Below are 7252 nucleotides of genomic sequence, written 5' to 3'. Positions count from 1 at the left end.
TTTTTTTTTTCTTCTCCCACTTCACTGTTAGTTTTCTTTTTATGGTCTATTCCATTAAAAGAAAATAACACAGAGAACATTTTTCTTTGTGATATCACAAAGTGTGAAAGATATCCAAGTACTAGAAATGCCCTGCTAAGCCATCGTAGTGGAAAGAGTAGAGAAAGTGAAAGATATACCCAAAGGATTTTCTTTTAGCATGAAAGGAGAAGGATGCAGCGAGATGTGCCGGCTCTGATATATAACATATAATTACATCAAAGGAAATATCACCCCGGTAGAAGGAAAACCCACAGTGTTGAACAGCACAAGATGTTTACATACAGCAGAGTCACTCTAGCTGCTCGTTTCTGTATTTCTGCCTTGTACCATTAAAGCAGCAGGCCCATATTGTCTGTCATCTGTTAGCGGTAATTACCACTTTTTACACTGTCCTACCCTCAGTGGATAATGTTCACTGTCTATACGAGAAATGTTTCAACTGAACGGTTTAACTGTTTTCCGCTTTATAGGAAACAGCTGCCCTATTTGTTTTTTGTTTTTTTTTTACAGGACAGGAATAAATAAGTCATGCACACTGTGGTTCAGATGGGGGGCTGAGGCATCCTCCCTAATGTTCTGAGCTAAACACAGGCCTGTGTGCCCTCTGTGCAGAGTAACTGCGTATTATTAAAAATGCCCCAAGCGGTTGTTAAGTCACAGCAGCACATTTGCGCTGCAATTGATGACCTTTTGTAAACACTAATGAGGCTCTTTCATGAGTTGGTAAAACAAGAACATTAAGTTTTCTGGATTTATGTTAATTTTTCTTACCTAATGTTTAGAAATATATTTTTTTAAGTCTTGTCTTTCAAAAGTTATCCAAGCTTTATAAGTCAGAGAAAATCTTAGGGGTTACCTCTGGGCTTTGCCCCTTTAACACACAACTGATAATAACCTATAACCTCTCTGTTTTGCATTAGAATTGACATTATTATTCCACTCCCCCCTCCTTCTATGGAAACCACAGGACTATTTGAAATGTCAGCTCTTGAAATCTAAACTTGATCTTTTTTTTCCTTCTAATGAACCCATCCAGAGGTAGAGGGTGTGTATGTGTGTGTGTGGGTTTGTGTGTGTGTTTGGGAGAAAAGGGTGTGCTACAGGCTCATCTGCATCACAGATTAGGCTGCTTAGAGAAAAATCAACCATCCATGATTCATTACATGTATCCTGCTGAGCTTTCGGAGCTGGCAGCCATCCTAGCAACAGCAACAACTCTCCACCGCCGTGGCAACCTATCAGGAACTTTGATGTCTGATCAAAATTTAGCCAATGAAAACGACGGAATGGGGAGACAGCGTGATGATGCATTTCCTTAAGCTGTTCTACAGAGAGGGATGTGTTGAGGGCTGCAAACTGCACTGATAAAACAAATCTGTGTTTATAATGAACTACCCTGGTGGAAATCTATTCCTTTGGGCTTTTTGTTTTGCTAAATTGGTACTTCATGGGTTAAGGAGAATCGGCATTGTTTCATTTTCACATTGATTTTGCATAATTTTGTGCTGTTGGGAGAAAAACAACACAGACAAAGGGAGAACATAGATGTAATGCTGAAACGCTCACGATGAACATCTTCTTTTGACATACTAAAGACGCAGATTATGAGATGGCCATGCCCCCCACCCCCACCCCGCCATTGGTGGTACATGGATGGCTTTAATATAAAATGTCTGGTTTCTTTTCACAACAGGAAACAAACACATTGGAAGGTGAAAATGTTCATGGTAAAATTATTAGCTATGCTAACATTTTTTTGGCTTCTCATACTGTGTAAAAGAGCCTTAGTGTGGTAGAGCAGTGGGCCTCAGCCAGACACACATTCATTTTCAATTACTTAATTTAAATTTTCCAACCAGGCCGAATAAGTTTTTTTCTACAATGCTGAGCAAAAAGAAAGACCCTCCTATGAGTAAACATATTAGAGCAATGACTCCCTCAACCTGCCTACAGGCTGTTTTAAAGTTCACATCGGTTTTTAGACCAATGTTATTATTGGGCATGTTAAGATGAGGCATGCTTTAATGGAAAACAGAAATTCTACAAACAATATACCGGGAGAATCAAATCGAAGCAATGAAACCTCTTGATTTCTTTTTTTTATTCTTGCATGTAACTTCGGATAACAGAAACAGTTATTTGCTTTCACTGATTTATGCTGATACACTGCCAAAAACTTTTTATACCTCTAAAAATAGTTCACCATTCAACCACAAGCCTTCCTGTGTTTTATCTGGGTTTTATGTACTAGAATAACACTAAGTATTAAGGGATATAAAGGGAGAGGAAGAAGATACATGGCCTTTAAAATTACAATCAAAGGGGAGATTGCAGAGAGAGGAAGGGCACTGCGAATCGGAAAGGGGTGGACTTGAGCCGCGGACTTGAGCCGCGGACCTGAGCGGTGGGCTGAGGAGGGGCGCAGAGCAGAGGGCGCCCCCGAGTAGAGGATCGCAGAGAAGAGAAGAGAAGAGAAGAGAACAGAAGAGAAGAGAAGAGAAGAGAAGAGAAGTGTCCTACCGAGAGCTGTGGTCCAAAGGAAAGAAACAACCCTCAGTGGTGTTTTTTCTTCTCAGCTCTAGTCTTCTGGTACCCTCCATTTTGCTCATGGTGCTGTCTGGGATCCAATGGTGGGTGGGTTTTTCCAAGGGGTTTAAAGTGGTTTGTATGGATGTGTTCGATTTTAAAGGCTGCGTCCTCCAAGGACCTGGTCAATCTGGTATGGATCCTTCCAGGTTGGTGTAGATAAAGAGACCAGAAGAGTTTTGGCTATGGACTCAAAGAGGTCCAGCCCTCTGTGGCTTTCACCACCCGCACGCTTTTACAACAGTAAATCAAGCACAACATGCCTCAAGGGTAAGGGGTGGTTGTTGCTTGATTCACAAGTTTACTCTTCTATCCTTTGAGACCCACGTACCCAAAGCTGAGTATGGAAATTGGCTTTGGAGCTTGACAAAAGCAAATGAATTGAAGGCTGTACTTACGTTTCTTAAGAATAGCTCCTCAGGAAAATGAAACCCTTTGTCATAAACCCCTGGTGTCTTAATGAGGGGCCAATAATCAAACCTTTTTTCAAGGAACAGGTGCTGAAATACAGAAACAACAAAAAAATCCTCTATGGTCATCAAGGATGCAGTAGGGGATCAAGTGGGGTAAAGAATGGAAAATGTAAACTTGAGCTGCTGTGCGAGGGAAAGATGCACATGGATTATACTTGTAGAGGCGCTCAAAAATGGATTCATCTTGTAAAAAAATCCTCATGAGAACCCTTCCTGTATCAGAAAGACGAAGGGTCTTTGAGATGGAAATTGTGTTTTCAGGGGATAGATTGTACACTTCATACCCATTCTCCAGTACTCCAAAATCATACAAATCTAGTCAGAAAGCCCAATCAGATAAAACTTTGACTCTTAAGGAGAAAATATGCTTAAAATGGACCTTGGGGTATTTACAGTTAGGGATGTGTACCTTTATTCTATCATTAGCTTCCATTGGCCCCACGCACCCACAGTTAAGCCTGGGAATGTGGTAGAGGATCTAGGAAAGATTTGAAGTTCTGAGCCCTGGTATGCTCCTCACTTACCTGAAGCCATGTGTGAAGTACATGGCTTACCCAAGACACATTTTATATTGAATAGCAGCAATAAGAACAGCAATTTATCTTTTTAAAGAGCAAGTCAAGCCAAGACAAGATTATGTTTTATGTTCAAAAAACATCCATAGTCAGGGTGTGTTGAGGTATAGTTTTGTATATGTAAATAATTGCAAGTACAATGAAGCATTTTAGGATTGGAAATCTTCGATTTGCTTTGCTGTGAGTCCTGATCAGACACTCACCTGTTCTACTAGTGAGTCACCACAAGGGCAAACACCAGGCTGTTGGCGACAATCCCTGGGGCGGATATTGCCCCCTTAGCCGGGCTGAGCAGGATCCTGTTCAGGTAGGGGAGCAAGGTACGGCCCCACTCACCACACCTGACTTGGCCTTCACCTGCTTCTCTTTGAAGGGCACCTGCAGGAGAGTCTACCCAGTGGAGAGCACTCGCAAGTGGACGGCGGCCCTCCTTTCGCATAGCTTCCTGGCGGGTTTTGTGCTGCTCGTGCTGGTGATCCTCAGTTACTGCTGGGCCATCGTCTCCAGGCTGTCCTACTCCCCCTCGGCCTCCCTCTTCTTCCGCTTCTTTGGCTGCGTGCTGCCATACTTGTTGGGCTTCGTCCTGGAAATTCTTCTGAAGCTGGATGCAGTGCACGCTGACCTTGAGACTTAGCAACGGGTGCGTGCTTGGCTCTCCGTCCCCAAGGCATTGGCCCATTTCCGCTACTGCCTGAACCCTGTCCTCTACGCCTTTCTGGGGGCAACGTTCAAAAACAGCAGCAGGAACCAGCTCTGGAGGAAACTCTTAGGATGTTTTTTTCAGATTTACATTTTAAGAATATTTTAAGAATATTGTAAGAAAAGAAACATATGGCAGAAGTTTTATTGTCACTTTGTGTACACAGAGCAGCTTAGAAGTATAGTGCAGCGAGTGATCGGAGGTGAACAGCGTGAGAGAAAAAATTTGAAAACTGCATTGATGTGGAAGCGGCAAGACAAATAGAATATGCAGTAGAAAAAAACATTTCGAGTCAAATTCTTTTTGGTTTGGCATTATCAGTGTGATGTAGGGTCTGTGACTCGATTTAGAGTTTCTTAATGGTTCAGCAATCCGACGAGGAAAATGCTCATCAGAACGCTCTCTATGGCGCTTCCGTAGAAGGTTGCACCACATATTCACAGCCGAAGAGCATGTCTTCGGGTCCGAGGACCCACCCCATCTTTTGTCTCGTCTGTCAACTTTGGACAGTGCCTCTGGTGCCCTTAAGAGGTGTCTTGTTGTTATTGTCATTGTTATTATGGTTATTATTATCATTGTTATAATTAACATTAATAATAATTTTAAAGTTGTTATTATTTGCTTTGTCCTTCCCACCCCCACCGCCTGTAAAGTGTGACATACATTTTCAATGTATGCCACACTTTACAATGTGTAATTTAACATTTATACCCTACTTTGTGTCAGTGTGTCATAAAATCTCAATAAATTACATAGCAGTTTATGGTTGTAATGTGATAAAATCAGAAAACCAAGACCTTGCACCTGGCATTTACATAGAAATAAAGGAAATGTCCTAAATTTTCTTCTTTATAGCTTATTTTTATATTTTTCTTTTTTAATCAAAACAGCTTTTCTGCATACAGATACAGAGGGCAGTGATTTCCCTCTGAATCTTCCCGCATGTCGGCAATCCAGCAGAGTTTCACGTTTGATCACCAGCTTTCCTTAATTATCTATCAATATTAAAGAAGCATTTTGACCCTAGTTTGATCTTGGATAGGTCTTATTTGAAGTTTCAAAAATATTTCTTCTGCTTTAAAAAAAAAAAAAGTCTATGATGATAACTTGCAATCCACTGGAGTGTTTTTGCTCTTTCTGCAGAAGCAGAGTGGCTTTCCTTTCATTCAAAAAATGAGCAGATAAAATGCTCTAAAACATCCATGTTGCATTGAAATATTCCAGCCTTGTGGTGGTGACAATATTAACTTTAAGATGAATGCCACAGAGGAATAACTACTTAAACAGTTTGCATGGTTCTTTAATACAACACAAGCCTTCTTAGAGATACTGAATGTAAATAACTCTATCATAGCATTGTTTGTTGGTGCACTTAGTCAAAGTGCATGTTCTTGATAAGAGCCGGTCTAATCTACAATACGCCTTATATATTTCTGTTCCACTGTGAGAGTGGAAATCATAAATACTTTGTGGGTGAAAAAAGTTGAAATAGCACAATATTTGTGTCAACAGCCTCCGCATATGGGGAGTGAATGCTTCTTTCAGAGGCAGCACATGGTGATTTACATATTGTTTCATCTAGTCGCTGCTTGTATGTTTTTGTGCTGATTGCACACAGCAGGAGAGCTGTGTTTTTTGTCATTTAAATAGGCCTGTAGATTGTCCATTTCATATTTCTGTCTCACAGTTGGAATTTTCTGCATTTTTCTGAATTCAGATTTGGCTTCTAATCAGCTTGCTGCTTCTACGTGGAACCTATCTCATCTCCCAGCACATTTTGGATCGTTTTAGTTCCCAGAGTATCATTGCAGCATTTGAGGGTAAAACATATATCCAGTTTCTCTTGGTTGTCAAACTATTGCAGGAAAGGTTTATTCTACACCTTTAGTAACTATCCTCAAACCTGCAGCTGCGGGATTTCATGTTTCGACGTGAATTGCTTCAGAGATTTTTTTTTTAAGAGAGATATCAAGATATGAAAAGTTTAAATAAGTGTAATACATGCAAAAGAGACAAATATGTTTAAGTATTTAGAAAGAAAATGTTTAGTTAAAAACAAGTTAAAGCAATACTATAAAGCAAGGTTTGTTAATTTGAAGCCTCAAGCAGCAGGAATTAACAAGATAAAGTGGGATTCTCAATTAGTTACTTGCTTATTACACATTGTCTTGTAAATTCTGCATATTCATGGGAGTTTCTTTGAGATAGATTAACAGAAAGTGGTGCATATTTGAGCAAATTTTAAAATCAAGAGAAAATGTTTAAAAGTATGCTGTGCTTTTTTTTAAGCTTTCCTGACACAATTCTTTGTAGAGCAACCTTTCACTGCCTGTTACAACCTCAAGTCTTTTCTAGGGAATGGCAACTTTAGCTTTGAACATCTGAAAACTGATTCTTTTTTCTCTTTGCATTGTATCTCACTGGATGAAAAAAATTTCAGGACGTTAACCGAGTCTAACCATTGTTTTGAATCAAACCTCTCTGACTGTAAGGTTTAGGTCACTGACCTGCTGGAGAGGAAACACTTACTTAAGATTCAAGTCTACGCCACCTTTAAAAGTCTTTCTTACAGCATTGTTTTGTAGTTGTCTTAATCCATCTTATCCGCTGCCACATTGTTCTTATTCTTGCGAAACAGCATAATGATGGTACCACCATGTCGCAGGGTAGGAATGATTTTTTCAGGCTGATATACAGTGTTAATTTCACCTTTACACATAACAAGCCATATGTATGGAAACTACATATTAGACTCCATTTAGCTTTCTTTCATCAGAGGAACTATAATAGCACAATAGCTTATTTAAACTGCAATGGGAAAAAAAATGTAATGCCTAATAACTGTTTAGTCCCCTTTTCCCTCCAACAATGTCATG

Source organism: Cyprinodon variegatus, unplaced genomic scaffold (genome assembly GCF_000732505.1).
Source record: "Cyprinodon variegatus isolate N-32 unplaced genomic scaffold, C_variegatus-1.0 Scaffold154, whole genome shotgun sequence".
Classification (NCBI taxonomy): Eukaryota; Metazoa; Chordata; class Actinopteri; order Cyprinodontiformes; family Cyprinodontidae; genus Cyprinodon; species Cyprinodon variegatus.
The sequence above is the reverse complement of the archived record's forward strand: the minus strand, read 5'-3'. Positions refer to the sequence as shown.